The sequence below is a fragment of the Nelusetta ayraudi genome, unplaced genomic scaffold (assembly GCF_046127955.1).
Source record: "Nelusetta ayraudi isolate G7.1 ecotype Tasmania unplaced genomic scaffold, CSIRO-AGI_Nayr_v1 ptg000024l, whole genome shotgun sequence".
Taxonomy (NCBI): Eukaryota; Metazoa; Chordata; class Actinopteri; order Tetraodontiformes; family Monacanthidae; genus Nelusetta; species Nelusetta ayraudi.
The window spans coordinates 3,918,436-3,942,130 of record NW_027466074.1 but is presented as its reverse complement, the minus strand read 5'-3'; positions in this window follow the sequence as shown (position 1 = coordinate 3,942,130).

Here is a 23,695-nt window from a genome sequence, read left to right as displayed (position 1 = left end):
AGAACCATGCAGAACCTTGGCTAATCTAATACCAGTGCCATGATCTGCCACTGCATCTTCACTGGTACTAACTGATGATGGATCACAAATCACATGTGCGAGGCGTAGAACGAGCGGAGCAGTCAGAGGCAACAGAAGAAGAAAGAAAAGCCTCCTTAGCTTAGTTGATCTTCTGTGTTGCCTCCTGGACGGTGCTGGCCTCCTCTGGCTTGGTGCTGGCAACCACGGGAGCCACAGGAACCACGGGCACAGCTCTGGTCATCTGTGGCGTCGCCTCCACCTGATTAAAATAAGAAAGATGTGATTTTATGCCAATAAACATAGAAAGGAAAACACTAGGCTTTACATGATCACGATTTTTGTGCCAATCACCGATCAGTGAGTTTAAAAAATCCGATCACGTTAGGGGCAATAAATACTTGTTTCTGTACACCCCTTGCCTTCTCAGGAGCGCCGTCTAAAGTTGTTTGCTTTAGCATCCGTTTCAGAGTTTGCTTTTCTTTTTCTTTCTCCGCGTGTTTCTTGAACTCGACATGCTCCTCCGTGTGTATCTTTTCCAAGTGCCTGATTAAATTTGTGGTGTTGAAATTTTTTGCCAAAATTCCCCCACTAGGTACTGTAGCGTTGCATATATTGCAGATAGCTTGTGCTATGTCTGTTTCTCTCACTTTGAAAAACTTCCACACCCCCGACACGTTTGCTTGTGTCGCCCATGGATGTTGCTGTCGTGAAGATTCAGAGAAACTTTATTGTCCGTCACATAGCGACAGTACTCAAAACAGGAAGAGGCACGAAGACGAAAATGAAGGTTTTTGAATCATGAATCATTAGCTCTCGGATACAAACAAATAAACATGTCGATGCTGTGAAACTACTTTGGAGGAAATGAGACAGATTAAAAAAGTTTCAACACGACCATGACGTCATTGATCGGTGATTCATGACATGACGCCCGATCATGAACGTTTCTAAAAATGCCAAATATCGGCCGATCCGATACAGCCGATAAGATCGGTGTAAAGCCTAGAAAACACACACAGGTGATGAAGTGGAAATCAATAAGTACAAACCTGCTGCACTGCTGTGACATTGCTGGAGGCAGACTCAGTCATGTGGACAGTTGAACGTGTTGCCCACACCTGCAAATACAAGGACACAAAGTAACGTTTAAAGAACTGCATTTATTGTCCTATCACAAAGATGCACACAATGAAATACACATATCCCAAATACCAACATGTCACTTGTTTGTTTTGGTTTTTGAGGCAACGCGTGCTGATCGACGTCTCAGGCTGGACATCTGGAAGAACATAAAGAAATGAATTCATAAACAAAGTAACACACTAATTAAACTGTACATGTACTGTACATATGTGATCTTGTGTTGATAATAGGGGTGGGGCGATACGGCTAACCCACGATTCGATACTGTGACGATATTTGGCCCACGATAATGACAACATCACGACACACGATATCTTCGAAATCTTAGAAATTTTGCAGACGATATTGTCATAACCCGGCTCAAGAGTTATGACAATAACGGAAGGGACACTGCGGATTGCAATTAATCAAAAGGTTTATTATAACAAAATTGATAATTGTAAGCAAAATAATGAAATATATGGTGTGTGTTTGTCAGTATTCATCAGTAATGTAAGTGTGGATGAGTGAATAATAGGATGTGGGGTGTTGTCAGGTGCAAAACAGAACAGAAGAAGCTGAGAGTCGGCCAGACGCCCATGGCTGCTGGATGGAGAATGGGGAAGAGACCGAGCGGCACACGCAGTCGGCCTTTTATCCTGCGGGGGGCATCGGCACAGGTGTCCTAATCGGAAGATGCCACACCCACATCCACCGCTACCTAGAAATGGGAAAACAGCTGGGAGCCACAACAAGTTATATAGAGACAGGGTCGTCACAATATGTGACTGAAAAAGAAAAGAATACCCATAAAAAGGAAAATGCCTGTGATCTTGCATTTATTCCAAAACTTTGTATAATGTACAAACAAACGTGCACTGCACAAGCAAACATATTAAAGTGCATGAACATTAATAACTTTCATGTAAACAAGGACAGTGCTTTCTGGTAATGTAAAGTCAGTAGCAACTTGTCTTATCTCAACTTGGGGACTTGGGATATACAAACCGACGGGAAGATGAGAGAGGGAAAAAAATCCTTTCACTGCCCCGATTCTGAAAATCAATAAAAAAAAAATGATGTAGACAAAATAAATAAATAAATAAACGCGTCCCCAAAATATATGGGACAAAATGAAGTGCGTCCCCCATCAGTTCATTACGGGACAGGCTTTTTAGTTGCCAAATATGGGACAATCGCGTATTTTACGGGAGGGTTGGCAACCCTATCTAGACCACAGATGGAAATTAAATGAGGTTTTGTCATTTTCCATAAAAAACGGGACAAATTGTGTCCCGGGAGAGATTTTATCTTTCCCGGGACAGGTAGTGAAAAAAGAAAACAATTCTGGGAAAAACGGGACGGGTGATAGCGAACGAGGCAGCTCTGCAGATTCGTAGTGTTGCCATTGTATTTTACCTTCGCAAAACAGTTGTTGCAGATTGCATATTCTTTATGAAGTTTCCTCCCGTCATCCGTCTCGTAAAAGCCAAAGTGGGTCCACACTTTAGAGTGGTAACTTGCGGGTGGGTCTTTGATTTGTTTTCCGTTGTTGGTATTTTCCGCCGTTCTTGCATGTGCTCTTCCGTTGTTAACTCGTCTTATTCACCGGCCGCTGCTTACGCCTACTTGACTCTTATGGGATTAGCGCCCCCACAAACAGGACAGGAGAGATTAATAGTTGACGGTGACAACGGGGTAAATCCATAATGTGTGTTGAAATAAAATATTGATATTTGCCGTCAGTGTATCGATTATTTATTGCGACAGAAAGCACAACAATATATTGCAATATTGATTTTTTTTTCACCCACCCCTAGTTGATAAGTGTATGAATAATTGTGTGAATGTTACCGTGGCAGCTGGGGAAACCCTGCCAGATGACTCCACGACGGTCTCCATGTGGTCCAGCAGCACAGCCTCACTGAACCACACGGGATTGGACGGGATGTCTGTGTGAAATGCAGTCTCAACAGCTGTTGGTACTGTCTATAAAAAAAAAGAGGAGAGGAAATCAGAGTCAACTTAGGATAAGTGTTCATTTTTAAAATAAAAAGTTGCACTGTTTGACAAATACACGACTGGGGGGGGGGGATGAACAGGTTACCTCAACCTCCTGTCCAACAAGAGTCCATTCAGGAGCAGGTCCATACACTGGCATGTGGACAGGACCTGTCACAACCACTCTGGGAGACACCCTGGGCGATGATTGGTTGTGGCACAACACCCCTGGCCTAGGTGAAGGGGGTACGAGCTGATGGAGCATGCAGCATGCAGACGCTCCACCAAAATCAGTCCTGAGGTGCACCTAAACAGAAAACAACATGTTAACACATATTTGTCATATCAAATGAAGAGCAAGTAAGGCTGAAGAAGGCAAAACTTACACCATCATAATACCACCATGTACAGCTGACGAAGGGGGAGGTGATCGGCCATATACACAAATGTTAAACCTGGAAGAAGTGTCACATAATCAATTGTGTAATCACACAATTCTAAGAAATATCTGTTAGCACAGTGTCACTGAAGAGAAAAAAATACAACAAAAATATGTATTTTACACACCCATGCGTGCAGCAACACGATGATATACTTGACGTAGCGCTGTTTGTAGTTCTGGCTTGACAGTCAGGCGAGGTGGAAAGTCAAGCACAAACACCTACAAAATAGTTGTATAAAAAAAACCAAACCCAAACAAACATAAAAATGCAAAATAAATTCATGAATATTCTTGTTATTGAACTATGGATCATGGAATTACTTGATATTGATAAAACAAAGTGGCGATGACATTCATGTGTTCAAATTTGTTTGTCACAGCAGATAAACAAACCTTGGGCCAGCGGTCCAACACAGTTGCCAGTAGCGCAGCAAAATCCTGGGCGGAGTCTGTTACAAGCCCGTGTTCAAGGTTGTTGCCCGGGGCGAGAACACAAAACCATCCACAAGTGGACAGAGATGTGAGTCTCCCACCACCAGAACAAAAACATAAAGAAACTCGTGGCTTGACAAAATCACGACCCATACCTTCTTGTCTGGTTGCTGGGCCTTAAGAACGAACTTGCACTGTTTTGTCAGTCAGGAGCAAAACGGGCCATCTTCGCACCCAGGTCGCTGACCAGTACCGCGCCTTGTGTAAATTGACAAAAAAGAAAAATCTAAATATGTTTTTGTAAGATTTATTTGGAATACAACAAAACAACACAGGCAGAACATGAAATCATGAACGTGGAAGTACTCACGACGTTCAAAGTCCTTCCGAGGTGGAAAAGGTGTCCAATCCCGTTTTTGCTCCAGGCGTCGTTTCATGGCCAAAGAGCGACGGAATCCTTTGGTGTTCGGCATCTGAACAATGAAATGAAAGATTGTGTCATTTTCAATGAAGGACAATGATAACACAAGTTTACAGAAAAAAGTGATGTTTTCTCACACACGACATCAAAACACAGAAAGGTTTCTGTACCTTTGCAGCTGGAGACGATGAGCTTAAATCAATAAAGCAAAAGAAAATGTGTATGTGTACTCTTGGACCCTAACCCTAATGCCATACAAGTCTATGGGGTGAAATCTCAACTTTGTCCTACAGATATGGGGCCACTTGCTTTTTCATCAGGAGCCCCCAAGAAGCACCCACGCCAAATTTGAGGCTTCTAGTACTTGAGGAACCCCGAAACCCTAACCCATATTTCAGCTAACCCTAACCCTAACCCTAGTTTCAGCCTTATTGTTAACCCTAATTCAATGCAAGTCTATGGGGTGAATTTTCAACTTTGTCCTAGAGACATGGGGCCACTTGCTTTTACATCAGCAGCCCCCAAGAAGCGCCCACGCCAAATTTGGGGCTTCTAGTACTTGAGGAACCCCGAAACCCTAACCCTAATTTCAGCTAAGCCTAACCCTAACCCTAGTTTCAGCCTTATTGTGAACCCTAATTCAATGCAAGTCTATGGGGTGAATTTTCAATTTTGTCCTAGAGACATGGGGCCACTTGCTTTTTCATCAGGAGCCCCCAAGAAGCGCCCACGCTAGATTTGGGGCTTCTAGCCAATGAGAAAAAATTTGGAGAAGACACAACAGGGTTACAGCTGAGAAGGCACTTAAGATCCTCAAAGGACTGTTGCCACTCACTAGACCAAACAAATGGTTTCAATGGACTGGTTAATTCTTCTCTAGTGGCCGGCAGCTCCACTGCCTTAGTGCTGGAGATGCCCGCTCAGGGGCGCCGCCAGGAATTTTGGGCCCCCTGAAAAAAAACAAAAACAAATGGGCCTCCTTTGCGCAGCACTTGTCAAAAGCTTCACATCACATATTGTGACACATCATATTGTGAATTCTCCACAAAGCAAACTCTTAACATTTATGAATGATTCATGAAAAAACACTTGATGTCTCTCGGACAAAGTTGAGCTTTGACCTTCATAGACTTGCACTGCATTAGGGTTTAGCGATAAGGCTGGAATTAGAGTGAGGGTTTTGGGGTTCCTCATGGGCTAGAAGCCCCAAATTTGGCGTGGGTGTGTCCAGGAGGATCCTGATGAGCCTGAAAGTGGCCCCATGTCCCTAGGACAAAGTTGACCTTTGACCCTCATAGACTTGTATGGCATTAGGGTTATCGATAAGCGATACAAACCTGGTGAGTTTAAGACTTAGTGACTCTACGTACATGAATGTATGGGGTACCCTGTCCTTACTTTGTTCCAACCTTCCCTCCACAAACCTGGCTGTCCAGTGCCGAAGTCAAAGTGAGAGAGAGAACAAAGAAGGAGGAGGGCCTGTGACGCCACTGCTGATTGGCTCGTTGGTCGGTTGAATGAGCCAATTCTAGAGCTCCCCTCGGTGTCCACACACTGCAAAATATATCTAAGAAATAAACACTTAATTTGAGAAAGAACAGGCTAGAAACAAGTCAAATTATCTGCCAATGCAGTAAGATATTTAGACTTGGTAAGATTTCTTAAAATAAGACGATATATCAAGGCATTTGAAGAATGGAAAAACTCTTGAAATAAACAGTAAAGCACTCATTCCAAGGACTGTACTAAGTCAAATAAACTTGATACTAGCTTCTCAATTCTTTTTTCACGTTTGCTTCTTTCTTAATTTGAATGAAAAGATCTTAAAACCAGACCTACTAACAGTGCAATTCTTCTTAATTTAAGTGTTCACAATATTAGCTTTTTTTTTCTCAAAATGAGACAAAGCATCCACCCCCCCTACGCCCACTCCCCCCCAAAAAAAAATAATTAAGCAAACAGAATTAATATTGTCAACAACTATTTATTCACTTAAATTGCTGACAGTGCCTTCACTGCCTTGTAATAAAAACGTCACTAAGGCATTGCATCTTAAAACAACCTCAAGCAATCATTTCTAGAACGCAAGTAACAATTGTTACAATATTCACCGTCATCATTATTGAACATTGATTCAGATTCCCTGACACTCAGTTACACAAAAAAAAAAAAAAACAGTTTGGGGACAGCATATAGTGTTGTGTTCCTATCACCACTGATAACATGTTTGTTCCAACAGACTCCCACCCACCCTCAAGTTACAACTACCAGGGGAGTGTATCACTACCTATGCCTAGTACACAGCTCTTAATCCTTCAGCATGGGATAATACTCCACTAGTCTTTTAGCCATTGCAGTGACTTCATGCTTAGAAGGGTACCGGACCCCCTCTCCTTGCTGACTGGCTCTCAAGATAGAAATCATGCTGGTGACAGTGTTTCTCACCAGCCTGCATCTCAGCTCTTTGAACATGACACATTTCCCCTCACTGGCAGCGCGGGCCATCTGGAAGTAGTGCTTGCGAGCTTGCTCCAACTCACTGTCTGTATAGAGGGTGGGCAAACTTTTTTTAGCAACGGGCCACATGACAGACCTGCATCGAGTCGGCGGGCCACGGAAGGGGGGGTAAAACTGATACTGTGACATCATCCAGCTCATCCATTATTGGCCCCGGTTTGGATGTCCATTTCATTTCTCCTCAATCCGGCAGAGAAAAAAAAATCATCATATTAAGGTCACAATTAGGACAAGCTGGCCTTCCGACTCAAGATCCGTTTTTTTACAATGCCCATCTGCCATGGATCCCAAAGTTCCCATGCAATTAAAAGTTGTGACACCTTATCTGAATGATAACCCTAGACAGCTCAACGGATTGCTAGTCATACAGACAACAATCAAAATTGGAGTGAAACTTGTAACCACAATGCCTGCAACATGGTGGTACTTATGGTAATAATCATCAAATACCAGTGTTCTTCGTGACAAAATGACAACATCTGATAGGATTGTGCCACCTTGAACTGCAATCAACTTAAATTTTGATAAAAACAAGCAAATGGTACCTAAACTACATCTTCAACCAATCCAATTTGAGCACCCTCTACCCCATAAACTGAAGATACTGCAATACAAACTTGGTAGTACAGTATTTCGTCATGCCACATATAACGAGGAATGCTAATTGCTTGTTCACATGACTAGAATTGCAGTACATCAATCCAATACAAAATACACACTTGTCATCAAGCTCATAAATCCATCGAGTCGAGATGAGCACGTGCAAGGAGTCGGACTCTGTGAGTTCACGTAAACAGAGCATTGCGTTTGCATAAATTATGCACGGCTATCGAGCTAGAAGCCGAGTCCGATTTGGTGCACACAACCACACTATAATGCCTCTCAATGTCCTAACCCATGCCACGCAACACAAACGTGAAGGACCGATTTGAGTTTCTCACGGGACCAGCAGTGAAGTCACAACCGTCGCCCCAAATGAAATGTCGCAGCAGGAGCCTGAGGATTTCCTGAGTCAACATGCTGATCATCAGGTAACGTAATGTTGGCTTCCTTGACGACATTAGACAACTCCCTGTTTATATTTTATTCATATTTTAGTACAAAGCCTCCTTGTTTTATGATCTGCTCCTGTTTGACTTGTTCAGTTTTTGTTTTGACATTATGTTTGTTAGTATTTATTTCAAATTAACAAGAAGTACCGGTACATATATAATATAACACTTGCGTCAAACAAAGCATAACTAACTGTACATATCATATCTACAGGAAGGAGCTGGTACATTAAGTGAGAATATTCAAGAATATTAAGAGAAGATATATTCAAGGTTGTCCTAAGGTCAACTGTACCAACCATTGCCAGATCTTATGGAGCAATTTGATGTTATTGTACAGTAAAAATGGAATATTGGAGCTGTCGCAAAAAGAAAAAAAAAAAAGCCAACTTTAAGACTTAATATCTCCAAAATGATACTGTACATATGCTTGATAATGACTGAGGATATAGTCAGGGTGTTCCTCAGGTCAACTGTACCAACCACTGATAGAAATTATGGAGCAAAGCAGAGTACTGGGCCCTTTTTGCCTGTTTGAAAAGCTAAAAAAAAAAGGAAAACAACAACTTTGAGGCTTAATATCTCCAAAATGGTACATTAAATATGCCTTATAATGAATGAAGATATATTCAAGGTTGTCCTGAGGTCAACTGTACCAACCATTGACAGAGCTTATGGAGCAATTTGATGTTATTGTACAGTAAAAATGGAATATTGGAGCTGTCGCAAAACAAAACAAAAAGCCAACTTTAAGGCTTATTATCTCCAAAATGATACAGTAATACAGTAAAAAAAAAAGCATTTAGAAATCAAATGTTTCTAAATGTCAAGTCAGTAATGTCAAGTCAGTGCTTGATGTGTCATCAGCAGGCGTCGGCGTCAGTAATGGGGGCATCGGCGGGTTTCAGGGCGGAATCGCCAGGCTTTGGGAAGCGTCGGCGGGTGTCGGGGGCTCGTGGCCAGGTGGCGGACGTCACGGCAGGCAGTGGCCAGGTGGGCTCAGTCCCGCAAACGCTGCTTACAGCTTTAATTTTGTATTGCTTTGATAACATTGTTTAAGTTGAGTTTAAATTTACACTATTTTTTTTTTCTTAGCTGCTAATTGTTCAAAAATGCTGATGTTAAAAGTGTGTTTGCACAGTATATGTTATGGCACTTTAATTCATATGGCAGTACATTTAAAATAACTGGCCGTCAAGTTCCAGGAACTGACAAACTGCACTGAGTTGAGTGAGATTCTCCAAAGGAACTCCAGTATAAATGTGGACTTTACATTCTAGTCCCCTGTGAAGAAAAACCCAAAAGTGAACGTTTTTGTGCCTCACCCTTTCTAACTGGGACATTTGCAAGGGAACGCAGACTGGTTATGCTGCTCCCTGATAAAAGAAAAATGTTTCTGCTGTTACCTCAGAAATTGCCTGTTATTATTGTGGCTCAGGATTTTGGAGGTAGATTTTTTTTTATTTTTCATAAGGAACAGGATAACAGTAATGCCCTGGCATTGGCAATAAGCTTTAATTGTGTATTTGCATTTTTTTTAACTTTAGATTTACATTAAAAATGTTTCTGTGTAAAGTGCTGATGTTAAGTGTTTGCACGATAAATGTTATGGTGCTTTCGTTTATATGGCAGAACATTTAAATTAAAGTGTATGAAAGACTTCTTTTAAATTCATTATTGGCTTTTGCGTATACGACGTGATTAATCGTGATTAATCAGGTAAATCATGCGATTAATTGCGATTAAAATTTTTAATCGTTGCCCAGCCCCAGTAAAAACATTTTTCTGGTGCCAGCATTTCGTGAGGCAGAAGTTGATTCATACGTCAGTGCCTTGGAGCGAATAGCTTCGCCACTCAACTGGCCAAGAGACATGTGGCCTGTCCTTCTCCAATGCAAGCGGGTGGGAAAAGCACAGGAGTTGGTGTCTGCTCTTTTCTTAGAAGACAGCCTGCAATATGATGTTGTAAAGGAAGCAATTTTTCCTGCTTATGAGCTTGTTCCTGAGCCCTACCGGCAAAAATTTAGGAACCATAGAAAATCTAGTGGTCAAACCTTTGTCGAGTTTGCATGGGAGAAAAGCAACCTCTTTGATAAATGGTGTGCAGCTAATGATGTCAAAAATGACTTTGAGTCACTCCGTGAGCTCGTTCTTTTAGAAGATTTTAAAGACTCTTTGCCAGAGAAGGTGGTAATGTTCTTGAATGAACAGAAAGTGTCGTCATTGTCCAAGGCTGCTGTCCTCGCAGATGAGTTTGTGTTGACCCACAAAAATGTCATCTCATCTTCCCCCCCGATCGGACACGCCTTCTGCTTCTCGTCCCACAAGAGCCGAGTCTAGCCACCTCCCCCTTGAAAAGGCTAGAGGGAAGGGACTTCTGGTTTGGCCATAAAGCGGTAGACTGCGCGACACCAGGGCTCTCGGCCGTCTAGGGTAAAAACTCCCCGAAAACTTGAATGACTATTGTCAGATATCATATTAACTACAAAGTGATCAGGGGAACGTTGGAATAGGAAGGAAAACTCGATTCAACCAAAACAGAAACACAGTAACAGACAATATGGCGGAACTACCAGCTTGCTCTGAAACAGAGGGAGATGGCGAAACGAACTCCTCGTGACTAACGACGCGAAAAAGGGCTCGGACATAGAAATTATTAGCAAGGAGATACGGGATTTAAAAATGGAATCAAAAGAAGTCCTTCGCACGTTTGGAGAAACACTGAGGAACGACGTGGAAAAAGACTTGGACGACTTCAAACACAAAATAAATCAACAACTTGCGAAAGTCATCACCAAACAGGAGCTCCAAACCAGCAAGATCAACGAGGCTGAGTCGCGGATTGAAAAGCTAGAACGTTGGGCACAGGAAGCTAATGACGCTCTGGTCATATCACTGAGAGAACAAAAAGCTCTTCAGGACAAGTTAACTGACCTGGAGTCCAAGCCGAGGAGAAACAACCTACGTATCTATGGAGTCACTGAAGGAGAGGAGGGAGAATCTGTGGCCAAGTTTGTGGAAGACCTGCTGAAAAGCGAACTGCACCTGCCAGCAGATTTTAATTTCCAAATTCAGAGAGCACACCGCTCACTTGCACAGAAACCAGCGGACGGTGCCCAACCGAGACCCATCATTGTTAACTTTCTGGAATTTACTACCAAAGAGAGGGTCCTGAGAGAGCTATGGACAATAAAATAGAACTGGAGAATAAAGTACCGTCATTCCATCACGATTACGCGACAGAGATGGTCCAAAAGAGAAAGGAGTACAACACTGCTAAAAGAATCCTGAAGGAGAAGGGCATCCGCTTCCAGACGCCATTCACCAAGATGAGGACCCACTGGGATACGGGAACTCGAACCTACAACAGCGCAGAGGAGGTAAAGGAGGAATTGGCGAGACGCGGCCTGGCGGAGAAGACGGCGGTGGCGACGGGTGCGGAGGGGCCTGCGGCACTCGGTGCCCCGCACTACGACGGAGTGGCAGTGCAAGGAGGGATCCTGGAGGGGCTACGCATCAGCAGCGACACGAGCCAGAGAAAAGCTACAAGAGTTTCAAAGATTCTTTGATTAAATTCAGAGAATAAAGGGAAGAAAGCTGGTAGGGATGTTCTAGTATGACCGGTGTTTTTAGTTGACAAATTATTAAAATTGAATTCCCATGTTAATAGAAAAGAGACTGTGGGAAGTCCGGGTCGCTCCTTTTTTTCTAACGTTGGACTCATTTAGAACGACTAAAATACTCATTGCAGGTTCAAGTGTCATTTCTAAGTTAGGTTAGATTTTTGACTGCCTTCACGCGGGCCGGACAGAGACACGCCGTAGTTTGGCCATGCCTGATCTACAGGAAACACATCTCTCTCAGCAAGAGCTAAATCAACATGATTTAAAAGCTAAACTCGACACAACTAATGGCAACAGAAGTCAGACCCGCCTGTCGAAACTTGTCAACGTCTCTCTAGCCGAACTCGGGATGTTTGATGTTTGGAGGGACCTCCACCCGTTACAGAGGACTATTTTTTTTATTAACATTACAGACAGATACAGAATAGAGGAATGTAAAATAGGAATGACTGACTTGTACTGACACAGTATTAATTACCTTATTATTTGTCTATATAAGAGGAAGAAAAACACACTTTGGAGATTAAATGTGGGTATGCTAAATAATCCAAAAACACTGGAGGAGGTTAAGAAAGAGATTAAATGCTCTATGGAGGAGAACATAGATAGTCCAGTAGACACTACCATACTATGGGACACAATTAAAGCTGTGATGAGAGGGAGGTTAATAGCGAGGGCAGCCTATCAAAAGAAGACTAGATGTGGCGAGGGGGAGGGTCTGGCGGAGGTGGAGACAATTTAGATAGTGGGTATCAAGGAAAATTGGGGCGGGGGTTGCCTGAAAATGCCACCTGGGGAGTTGCAGGAAGAGCTTAATCGGACTAAGCAATAATTTGGTTTTCTCGTCCAATCGGAGTTCTCACCTTGTCCCCCTATACATGCAGCTGAGAAATTTGAATTACTGACGGGAACGTGTCCTCCTCCCAACAGTAGGGGGTGGAGTGAGCCTTTTCAGCTGGTCAGCTGCTTTCGGTTGACATATTACATCATTATGATATAGAATGATAGTTCATAATGTACGTGTTACTTACTTTGCAGATAAGCTGTACCCTATTTCTTGTGCTCATGGTTATCTTAAAAGATAACCATGAGACAAGAACGTTGTTTGCTATTGGAGGGCTACAACAACACAATGTCTTCAATGCTACGCTTTGTGCCGTTGCCACGGACCCGAAACTCTCGTTCTTGTTGGATGCGGGTTCTGCGCAGACTGGTGGGAGAGTTTGTGTACAGGTTTTGCAAAGGAACGGTGTCTTCAGTTATACACACGCTCATTAAAGTGCTGACCGTGGAGGAAGCTTGTGCCGCTGCACGCCGTTTCCAGCAGAATAACCGCGAAATTATCTAAATAAAAACAAATCAGAAAAACATCTCTTTGCTGTGCTTTTATTTACAAAGTTGAAATTCTTCTAACTTATAAAAAATGTGAACGAAAAGGTAGAAATATAAATACAAAGGAATACGTATTTGTTCAGGGCTGCGCAAAGCCGGAGCCCTGCATTTGCTGCGCTACCCTTTTAAAAAAGGTCTCTGTTGTGTGTTATTTTAATATGTCCATCTCTTTTAGAAGAGAAAGCATCGCCCCGGTCTCATCCTCTCTCCAAATGTCAACATTCTTATTCGCGTTTGCCAGGTTGTTTCACGCTGTCTGTTTTGTTAGACGACGTAGTTGTGCGGTGGCGCGTGCGCACTTGCGTTGTCCAGTTAATAGTCCGACTAAGGCGTATACATGGCCTAGAAATTAGAATTCCAATCGCATTATCTGGGTGTCTCAATCGGAGTTCTCCAATTCCAATCGGAGTTCTCAAACTCCGATCAGAATCGGACTATGGCAATAATTCAAATTTCTCTAGTACCATGTAAACGCACTGAGGGACGCAAAGATTGCACTCCGGCGCAGGTGTGATTGATGACGTGAAGGTGGGGGCAAACCCACCTGCCACATAGAGAAGAAGGTTACAAGAAGAACACAAAAGCAATAAGGACGATACAGTGTCACAACAAATAATCGGTGTCAGAAGGGAAATAGACGATGTCTTGAGGCTAGATGTTGAAAAAAAGCTGAAATTCATTAAACAGACCCACTGTGAATCAGGCTGCAAATCAACCAAATATTTAGCAAGAGGAATAAAGGCCCAGCAAGCTTCTCATGCAATATGTAAAATTAGAGACCCATTAACGAAACAGCTACTACTTGAACCTGAAGAAATAGAGAGGGTTTTTAAAGATTACTATGAAAATCTATATACCCAACCAACAGCTAAAGAAGATTGTGAGATGAAAGAATTCCTTGACTCATTGGACCTACCAGCCATTGGAGATGAGCAAAATAGAAAAGTAATTTCCAGTAGAACCAAAAAAGAAATAGATGCTGCCATTAGCAGGCTTAAAATCAACCAAAGCGCCAGGTAGTGATGGGTTTCCTAGTGAGTGGTATAAAACATTTGGAGAAGAATTAACCCCGATACTCCTAAATTCTTTTAATCTGACTCTGACAGAGGGCAAACGGCCTCCCTCATGGAAAGAGGCTGTCATTCCAGTTATTCCAAAAGAAGAGAAAAATAAGGAACTTTGTGAATCGTATAGGCCCATTTCAATCTTAAATGTTGACTAGAAGATCTTTACTTCAATCATCTCAAAAAGACTTGAAAGTTTTATGCCGGACTTGATAGATGAGGATCAGTCAGGTTTTATAACAAACAGGTAGGCAGACTCAAGATAACATTAGACGAGACCGTCTAGGGCTGGACGATAATTCGATAACGATATATATCGATCGATAGACGTGTGCTGCGATAGGAAAAAAAGGGGTGGATAAAAAGTTTGATAGAAAAAGTTTCACTTCCTTTTTCATCATAGCCAATCATGTAGCTTAATATTACGGTCATTTCTTCCTCCAACCAATCGCAAACGCAGACCCAGCGGCTCCACGTCGTCGGAGGAATCCGCTGCCAGCGCCAGCACCAAGCAAGTAAAGCAGACCAAACTGGACTTCTTGCAGTAAATACGACAAAGCGTCCAAGCGCCATAAGGACATCACCCATGTAGTAACATGCTTCATAGCGAGGGATATGCTGCCAATAACCACCGTTGAAAAGCTTGGCTTCAAACAGCTTCTCGCCACTCTTGACCCGCGATATGAAGTTCCAGACTGCAAGTATTTTTCAAACACAGCTCTTCCTCGTCTGTACAACGAGTGCAGGGAATCAGTGCAAAACGAGCTGTTAACCGCCACAACTTCAGACCTCTGGTCAAGTCGCACGTTCGAGCCCTATCTCAGCCTATTTTTTTAAATAAATAAATAAATAAATAAATAATAATAATAATAATAATGATAATAATAATAATAATAATAATAATAATAATAATAATAATAATAATAATATTATTATTAATAATAATAAAAACAAACAAACAATTCAGTTGTGTTTAAAAAAGGTGGTTGAATAAAAGTTTGAATTTGAATTCAGTGCTCGTGTGTTCTTTATTAAAAGTCTGTCATGAAGTAATAGTATAAAACATCCAGCGCTGCAATTAAAATATGTTTTAAATTTTTTTGATAATTATCGATATCGATCAATATGACTTTTTTTTATATCGATATGCTTTTTTTCTATATCGTCCAGCCCTAGGACTGTCCTATACATAATAGATCAGCTCCAAAAGTTGTTACTGGTGAGCCTTGACTGTGTGAATTGGAGATTTCTGTATCAAGTTCTTGGGAAACTAGGGTTCCAAGAAAAGTTAATACAGTGTATTCAAGGTCTCTACCAAGAACCTACGGCAAGGGGGAGGGTCTGGCGGAGGTGGAGACAATTCTGATGGTGGGTATAAAGGAAAATGGGAGGAGGGGGGGTTGCCTGACAACGCCACCTGGGGAGTTGCACCCTAGGAAATAAACTATAATAAAATTCCTCGGGCTACACAGGTTCGTTACGCTTTGAAATTTAAGGGGACGAGATGGACTTCCAATCAGTCAGCTTTTTTAACAGGTAGGCAGACTCAAGAAGACATTAGACGGGTCCTATACATAATAGATCAGATCCAAAAGCAGGGCCTGCGAGCTGTTACTGGTGAGCCTTGGCTGTGTGAATTGGAGATTTCTGTATCGAGTTCTTGGGAAACTGGGGTTCCAAGAAAAGTTAATACAGTGTATTCAAGGTCTCTACCAAGAACCTACGGCAAGGATAAAGATTAATGGTACTCGTCAAGGATGTTGCCTTAGCGCTACATTGTTTGCTATGTTCATTGAGCCGCTGGCACAAATGATCAGACAAAGTAACAATCTAAAAGGAATACATATAGGAGAGCAGGGACATCTAACAGGGCTTTTTGCTGATGATATTATTTTGGTTCTCCAAGACCCGGACAGAACATTACCTCATTTGATGTTGATAATAGAAACCTATGGTAAATACACTGGCAACAAGTTACATGTGTACATGCTGCCCTCAATATCAGGCACGATGGAAATAGATAGAGGCCGGCAGAGAAACGACTCTCACACTGGCATTAGTAGGAGACATAAGAACTAAATCAGCTCAACAAAGCCAAAATGAAATTATTAAGCACACACCGACTATCTGGAGTAAGATGGTAAAAGAAAACCACATGGAGGGAAACTACTAATGTGGCCTTCTCTTGATCCCAGATTTGAACCAGGAACCACAGACATTGAGTACAGACGATGGTGGGATAGGAGTATAACTGCAGTATGCACACTCATTCACAAGGGTTTTAAAAAGTTTTGGAGAGTTGAAAAAGGAATTTGGACGAGGAAACAAAGATTTCTTTCGATACATGCAATTAAGAGATTACTATGATAAAAGAATCAAACCAACATCATCTGGAGAGGGCAATATAGTGATAGATATTCTGATCGCAGCCTGTAAAAAGATGAAGAGAAAAATCATTTCTAAAATCTATCAGGGCCTTCAGAAACAGAACAGCAACAAACGCAGGATACATCAAAGCCAAATGGCAGAAAAAACTAAGCATGGAAATATCAGAGGAAGGTTGGCGTTCCATGTGGGATGCACAGCATTCATCCACAAGTTCAAAGAAGTGGTGAACAATTGGTTGGAAAAATTTGATCCGTTTCTTCATATAAAAAGTAAGGGTGTCAACGTCGCTTTATCGCCGACAATTTTTTTCATCGCGCGATTAACGCACACGGTGCTTTTTGAACCTTTGGCCGCTCCGTAGATTGTGGAAACGGGAAATGAATTGACTCACAGCACACAGTCACACGCTTGCAGCCGGCTTGTAAACACAACAAAAAAAAGAAAAAGACACTGAGCGTAGATGAGCACTAGGAAGGACTAACATGGATAAGGCGTCAATTGTAAATGGAAAGTTCCACTTCAAAACCCTGCCAGATGGCAGTCTTGACAGGACACAAGTGATATGCATTTACTGTAAAGCTGTATTTAGTTTCCACCGGAGTACGAGCAGTCTTACGTTTCACTTGTCTGCGAAGCATACAGCTGACGCGGAGAGCCCTCCGCCCCCTTCTGAGGTAAAGCAAACCACGTTGGATGGTGTGGCACGGAGACCACTGGCCGCGTCCACCACACGCCAACTTTCAACAGCGGGGGCTAAATGGGTGTGGCTACGGCTTGCAGGCCAATTAATGTGGTGGAGGACGAGGGTCTGCGCGATATCATATATATTATACTGACTATGTATGAATATGACACTGACTGGATGATTATGGCACTGACTGTGGATTACTATGGATGCTGAACAGCTGTTATAGGCTATACTGCCTAACTGCACTATATCAGTCGAGTCCTGTACTGTATTGCACTGCCCCCTGTTTAATGCACACTTTATTTATTGTTTTGATTTAATTTAATTTATTTTGTGCATCACAGTTTGATGCAATGCATAAGTGTCATCCTTTTGTCTTAATGGCTGCTGAAAAAAGGGGATGAATAGTTCAAGTTCGAGTTGAAAAGTAAAATAGAGAAATTTTGGTAGTACTAGTAATCATTACTATGTAATGTTACAGTTATGCCCATCTGTTATCTTTGTTGGGCTTGACTTTATGATTATTTTTCTTACCCTGTGCATCTTTTGTTTTGTTAGTAGTACTTGTCATTGCTCCAACACGAATAAACATGCTGCATCCCACTAGATGGCGCATTTGCCTTATTTACAAGCACCACGGTCATCGGAGCTGATTGCTGCCACTCTCAGCAGCGTGCGTCTACTAAGGTCTACTAAGATTCCACAATCTATTACACCTCGTGAGCAAAACAGGCTACAGGTAAAATTAATCATTCATCTCAATCATTTATCTTCAGTTGAGCAACTCAGGCAAGTTAAACTGATTTAAAAACAAACAAACGCTATAATACTAGGAAAAGAATCCTCTATATGTCAATAAATACAACAGATTGAGTATTCATAAAAAAAATGCTTACTTTAAATAAGAAAATCCAACAAACCAACAAGTGCAACACTAAAAAGCAAACCAACAATCAAAATAATGCTTAATTGCCTTAGTTTCGTCCCACACTTATCAGCTTAGCTACTAAGAATAACACACATTATTCACCTGGACAGAAGGAGGTTCTGAGGAACGTGTTGGTCCTGGAGCTTCCTGGTCAGGATGTTCGGGAGATCCCTCTGGCTCAATGTCTGGAGCGCCAACATATTTTAGAATTGCTTCTGCAGAGACAAAGCTCATTAGATCATCAAGCAAAACAGATCAGAAGCACATTTTCCTATTTTATTATTACAGTGATGTTGCAGTAATATAGGAAAATTAAAAATTCATTTGTTTTTAAATTAAACATTATGGTTGCAGTGTCCCTTTAAAGCTTTTACCCAATTACAAAACTGTCATTTTTAAGAGTTTTTGGCATTACTTTACACACTGTACTAGTTAAAGTAATAAAACTAAGATAAATGACCCACTGCCACAACAGTCTAAAATAGTCAACACCATGCCAAATAAAGTATTTCCATAAAATATTTCTTTGAATTCTAAAACAGTAGCACATTTCTAATGAAGGGCCTACAAAATACAAACTAAGCTTAGTAAATTCATCCTAAGTTAAGGCTAAAATAACATTAAGAGTCAAATATGTGAGAGACAACTTCCACTGAACAATAACAGGGGACTGACTACAACAACAACTACAACATGCCCTCCCTCCCGCCCTCCCTGTTAGAATGTGAATGAACGGGTGTGGAGTCAATCAGTCATTCCCATGGCAGGATAGGCCAACATGGCAGGACATGGTCAACTTTCATAAAACAAACAAAAACGCTGATTCATGACGAACAAATATTAGCCAGCCAGCTAACATTTATCCGACGCTAGCTAGCTAGCTGGCTAGCAGGACAAATAAACAAACTTGGGGTGGGGGGGACAACAGCGTTTCACCTCCACCTCTCCAGCCCACATCACAAACAAATAACTTACCTTTCCCCTTTGCAAGTTTTTCTTGATCAGTTTTCTTTTCCTTCTGTTTTTCCGCACCGCTGGGATAACTCCTTTTTGATGCCATTATGGTGTCTGTTTGTTTTTAATCCTCTCGCTAACGGGAACGAATGGTAGCTGTCAATCATTCACGTCATACCTGTGCGTCGCCGGCCCGCTCCGTCACAACCTGCGTGACAGTGCGGCAAGCCCCCAGAGTCCAAGATGGCGTCCCATTGCTTTCAATGAAGTTGCTCACCCAGCGCATGGCTCCCAAAAACCTTTTGACTTCCGCATTGATGGGATAATAGAGCATGCGCAGTTGTGTCAGTGTGGAGACCGTCACTGACAGACGCTCACGAACTGTACAAAATTCAACATGGAAATCAGTGTATTTTTTACGGAACAACTGACGATTGTTGTTTGGAAATTTTAGAAATAATGATGATGATGATGATGATGATGATTATTATTATTATTATTATTATTATTATTATTATTATTATTATTATTATTATTATTAAAATAGTATTATTATAATAATATACTATTATTTGTGTATTAAACAAGTGAGCAATGTGCCACTGAATAATAAATGATAATTCTTCGAAGCAACTCTCTTTGGAAAGCAGACAAAGTAATGAAATGATTGGTCTATTTATTCCATCAGAACTAAAAAAAAATTAAAAATAGAAACTCAACGATCTTGAAAGTTCCTCCCTGGAAGTTCCTCACTTTCTCTTGCACCTGTCGATGTGTGTAGCTAACACAAATTTGCAAATATTTTGTCGTCCTCATGGAATTAAACAGCACACCATGTTAATTTATCAGCGAGTGCTCTCTCTTTTCATGCAATTCATCACGCTTAACATGTAATGCTGAATCATGAAAGCTATGGAGCAAAAAATAATAATTACATAAACCACGAGTGAAATAAAATGTGTCATTCATTCAATAAAGATTTCATTCATTCATCTTCTATACCCGCTTATTCCTATTCAGGGTCACGGGGGTCTGCTGGAGCCTATCCCAGCTGTCTTAGGGCAAAGGCAGGGTGACACCCTGGACAAGTCGCCAGTTCATCGCAGGGCCACATAGAGACAAACAACCATTCACACTCACATGCACACCTACGGACAATTTAGAACGTTCAATTGACCTCACATGCATGTTTTTGGAGTGTGGGAGGAAGCCGGAGAGAACCCACGCAGACACAGGGAGAACATGCAAACTCCACACAGAAAGGTCCCAGGTCCAGGCCCCGGAATCGAACCCACGACCTTCTTGCTGTGAGGCGGCAGCGCTAACCACTGCACCACCGACTATTTTATTACTTAGTTGAAAATGCCATTTTATTTTATTTAACAAAGCATATCATTATTTCATCATGCATTTAATTGTTTTGTGGTCCTGTGTTTTAGTGCTTCATAATTGTATTCTGTTGTCAAATTTGCCCATCAAAGTCAGATTAGTAATCCTGTACATCAGTTTAAGGAAAACCAATTCTAGGTAATGGATTGCAGATCTTGTAGTGACCTGTTACAATGGAAAGAAATGTATACATAATAAGTACGTCTGTGTGCCCGATATTTTAGCTAACACTAAACTGTCTGCATTGTGCTTTTTCTTCGGCCACAGAGAACAGAAACATCTGTAGTTCTTTGTTCATCCATGGTACAGTTTCATAAGCTTTTCAGTTTTTAATACGTGTTAATGTAAAAATCCACACGCGAGGCATTTAAAAATGGCGGTTTTGGTCTTTCGTGAAAGACTGCCTTTGGCCAATCAGTGTCCTGAACGTTGCTACGTCACCCTTATGGTCTCAGCTCTGCTCGCTTCGAAGCCCAACGAGGCAGGTACCAAAACCCTAACCCCTGGGAACGTGACAATTGTTTTTTTCAATTGAAGTTTTCGTTATTTTGTTTGTTTTCGTTAACTATTATAACCGTGGTCAGGACCTCCAGTGAGAAGATCCACTGGAGGACATTTAGAGCAAACAGTCAGACAACAGCAGCTTCACCACATCAGCTGAAAAATGGAGTTTGGATGCTTTCAGCTTCAAGTCGTGGACAGAAAATGATGCTCACACTGTCACACTGATGTTTTCTTCTCCAACCTTCTCTCAGCTCCAGAGGTTGGTGGTCTGCAGGAGCTTCTACAGCAGCAGAAGATCAGTCTGGAGAGGAGATGTGAACGTGTGACTGAAGGTGAAGAAGCAGGAAGTCAAACTCTCCTCAACAGCATCTACACTGAGCTCTACATCACTGAGGGACTGAGTGAGGAGGTCAACAGAGAGCATGAGGTCAAACAGCTGGAGACCAAGAAGACCAAGAAGACCAAGGAGATCCTCCACGACCATCCAATCAGGTGCAGCCAGATCTTTGAAGCCTCACCTGAGCAGCAGGGACTCAGGGAGTCAGAGTGGTGCTGACCAGGTCTCTGGGCTGGACTGGGAAGCCTTGGGGTCCCACTGGAGGAGCTGGAGGAGGTGACTGGGTCCAGGGAAGTCTGGTGGTCTCTGCTGAGGCTGCTGCCCCCGAGACCTGACTCCGGATACGGCAGTAGAAGATGGATGGATGGATGGATGGATGGATGCCAGGTGATAGAACATTTCATAAAAACAGACTCTGCATTATAACTTCTATTACACTCTAAATAACTCACTCCAATATAACTGCACTCGTCCTTCTCTCACATTACATTGGATCACAATGACCAAACAACACAACAAAGACAATGATCCAACTGTACTGCCACGTCCAGACTCAGTGCAGGTCTGTAGGCCTCTTGGACCTTCATGTGAACCACTGCGTGTTGACTGGAGGTGAAACATGACTGACTGCTGTCCTCCTACCTGGACAATTCAATCTCACTTTCATTCTGCTGCAGATGGCCATTTTCATTTTACACCGTCCAAATTTACAGCTCAGGGCGCTGGGACGAATTCCAAATTGTGTGCAGATACAGGCCTACACTTCAAATAATTATGAGAAAAATCCAACGTAAAGAGAGCACTTCCATTAGGAAATAGTCAACATGAAATTTCGTCTTCTACTGACACCTGCTGGTCAAATTGAATAGTTGCAAATATTGTGAACAAGTTGTCATCTAATTCTAATCCTAAACAATATGGCCATTCCAAGTCAAGTATTAAGACAATTAATCAGGTTTGTACTGCTTGATTGAACACATTCATCCCGTTCCAGTGCACTAAAACCCACTTCCCTTCAGGACCGTGTCAGCGAAGCCAAAACTTCCTTGAGTGACGTTTTGTCCCAGCATGCAATGCGAGCTAGCGATTCACAATACTATTCCATCACAAACATGGATGTAAAAAATAAAAAGGGACGAAAAATGAAACTTCAGGAACACCAACCATTGCAATACAAGCAGAACTGGGCCGAAGTTTTATATTATGTACACCATAATACAGCCTTCTGGTGGACAAGCCATACTATTTAATCCGTGTCTTCCTATGGCACTTCCGTGGGTAGAAGCTCGTCGTAGAGGTCACGTGCTGGGTGCTCGTCACCCCACCAACCACCTCGGGGAAGGTCTAACAGGAGAAGCTTGCTGGCGGAAATGATGCACTACAAGTGGATGTGACGCTCATGAGTGCGATGGATGAGGTAGAGCAATGCTCCAGAACCCGATTCAGACTACTCTCCCTCCACTTTTTTTGTTTTGTATGAGCGTTTAAAAAAAACAACATAATGATAATCGAATAAGCTTTAGTTTATTAATCAGAATTAAAACAAGTAGGTTTTGCCCTTACAAGGTTGTAGATTTGTTATAGATGAGTTCCTTTGTTGTAGTTTGGCGCTTGAAAAACTATATATGGGATGTACCATGACCTGAGGGATTTCCTCATCCCATCCCAGCTTGGTTCTGATGCTGAATGTGAATGTATCTTGCTGTACATCCCACTGAACTCCAAGGGCCCTCTCCATAGGGAGCTGGTCTCTGTCAAGGTTAAGTGTTTTTACCTCTTTAGCTCTCTGCTCTTCAGGAATGGCGGCCAGCACCGAGCGATGATTGCTCACCCACTTATTGAGCTTAAATCCACCTCTACCGCACAGGTCTGTTAGCTGCTGGTACAGATGTATTGCTTGTTCCACCGTGCTGACGGCCTTTAGACAATCATCCACGTAGAAATTTTGACAAACAGTGTTTATAACCTCGGCTGGGAAGTCATGCTGATTGTCGTCGAATGAAGCACAGCTTGGGGATGACACTGCCCCAAAGATGTGGACCAGCATCCTGTGCTCTTGTAGGTCCTTTGTAATGTCCCCATCTGGCCACCAGAGGAAGCGTAAGAAGTTTACATCCCGGTTGGAAACTCTTCCGTTCCCTCAATGTCAGTCATGAATGCTACAGGGCCTTGGCGAAAACGAAGCAGCACACCGAGCAGTGTACTTGTCAAATTGGGACCCTGCAGGATCTCTTTATTTAATGAGCGCTTCCATTCGGCGCCCACGTTAATCAATGTGGTCGTTCACAGTAGACGCGAACAGGCGCGCGGCTCGCGGCATGCATTTGTTGTTTCGGCGTCTGCTCTATTTCGTGCGCGAGCCGCGAGCGATCCTCGTCAATAGTACAGGAAGTCACTCAATAAAAACGAGAAAATCCGGT